This window comes from Henckelia pumila, chromosome 2 (assembly GCF_033568475.1).
Source record: "Henckelia pumila isolate YLH828 chromosome 2, ASM3356847v2, whole genome shotgun sequence".
In the NCBI taxonomy this organism is placed as follows: Eukaryota; Viridiplantae; Streptophyta; class Magnoliopsida; order Lamiales; family Gesneriaceae; genus Henckelia; species Henckelia pumila.
In genome coordinates this window covers 50,232,560-50,234,384 of record NC_133121.1, presented here as the reverse complement: position 1 = coordinate 50,234,384, position 1,825 = coordinate 50,232,560, and the positions used below count along the sequence as shown (strand labels likewise).

General features: G+C 37.7%; 1 non-coding gene across 1 annotated transcript; it reads right to left on the bottom strand.

Annotated features, from left to right (window-relative positions):
• Positions 1-1,192: 1,192 nt before the first annotated feature.
• LOC140885763 (small nucleolar RNA R71) lies at positions 1,193-1,298 on the bottom strand. The gene has a single exon (XR_012151179.1). It is a non-coding gene; the product is annotated as a small nucleolar RNA R71 (small nucleolar RNA).
• Positions 1,299-1,825: the final 527 nt, after the last annotated feature.

Here is a 1,825-nt window from a genome sequence, read left to right as displayed (position 1 = left end):
TAAAATCTATCACTCGAGAGAGGAGATTTTGAATACGACATAGGAAAATACATCTTTGGTGTTTATACTGTTCGAGAGGCATATAACTCCATAGAAGTCGTTATAAGAATTCTTGTGCTATTTAACGGATTTAATAATTGAACTTTGATAGAGATATTGAGTTTGTTATTGAATACGAATTTCTGCTTGACACTCTAGAGAGGTAGTAGAAAATAATAGGGATTTTTGGCTAATAAACTAGAAGATTTTATAATTGAACAATCATTAGAAATAAATTGTGGTGTACAGTCAAGTGAAGTCGAACCTCTAGCATTCATCGCTTATTGAATTTTTCTCTCGTGAACTCGTGGTTATTTAGTTTTGTTTCTTGCAAATTTTAGTTTTATACAAATCAAATCAACTTCGTAGCTCTACATAGGATTAGGATTATATTAGTTGCAAATATTTGATATAATATCATTTATTCATTCTCCGTGGGAACTATCTGGACTTAAATTCCTGTATTATAACTTGACATCGTGCGCTTGCGAGCAAAAAACACGCAACAAGTTTTTGGCGCCGTTGCCGGGGAGTGAATTTTATTTGATTTATATTAAATTGTGCTAATTAGTCTTAATTTTGATTTAGAGCATTTTATTTTATTTGTTGGTTCTAATTTTAATTTTTTTTCTGTCTATGCAGTTTATGCGAAAAAGCCAAAGTTACGACTCACTGCTCTTTGATCCAAAAATCGAGAAAACTGCTAAAGCTTTGCGAAAAGCTAGAAGAGAAGAGTTGCAACAAATGGCTGAAGAAAGAGAAAGGGAAAGAGCTATCAATAATGCTCAGGTGCCGATCAGAGATCACTTTCGACCGGTGATCAATACACATTATTCTGGGATTGCTCGGCAGAACATCACGGCGAATAACTTTGAATTGAAGCCAGCTCTGATTAATATGGTGCAGCAGAATCAGTTCAGGGGTGCAGCTACTGAAGATCCAAATCTGCATCTGCGTACTTTTCTGTAGATTGCTGACACAGTAAAGATTCATGGTGTTACTGAGGACACCATCAAACTACGATTTTTCCCGTTCTCTCTTTGGGACAATGCTTGTAGTTGGTTGCAATCCCTACCTCTTGGGAGTATTACTACATGGGATGATATGGCTTCCAAATTTCTAGCTAAGTATTTCCCGCCTGCTAAGTCGGCTCAGTTGAAAATAGAGATTACTACATTCAAACAGCAAGTATTTGAGTAGTTGTATGAAGCCTGGGAGCGGTACAAGGAGTTGCTTAGAAAGTGTCTAAACCATAATTTTCCGGACTGGGAACAGATTGAATTATTCTACAATGGTTTGAATGGGCCAACTCGTATTTCTATGGATGCTGTAGCTGGAGGTTCGATATTTTCTAAATTTCCTGAACAGGCTTATGAGATGCTTGAGCAAATGACTGTTAACAGTTATCAGTGGCCGAGTGAGATATCTGCAATAAGGAAGCCTACTGCTGGAATTCATGAGGTGGATGCATTCACTGCTTTGACTGCTCAGATGACTACTATTTCTACACAGTTGGCTGCACTGACCAAAGGGAATCAAAGTTCTACTGAGACAGCATCACTGGCGACTGCCGTAAATTCTGCTGATGGATTTGAGAGTGTGGAGCAAGCTCAATATGTGAACAACAGGAATTACAACAATTATCGAGGTAATCCTGTACCCAATCAGTATCATCCTAGTTTGCGTAATCATGAGAATTTTTCTTATGCAAACAATAAGAATGTGTTGAATCCTCCACCGGGGTTCAATACTCAGAATGGTGAGGGTAAGGCATCGTTGGAAGATT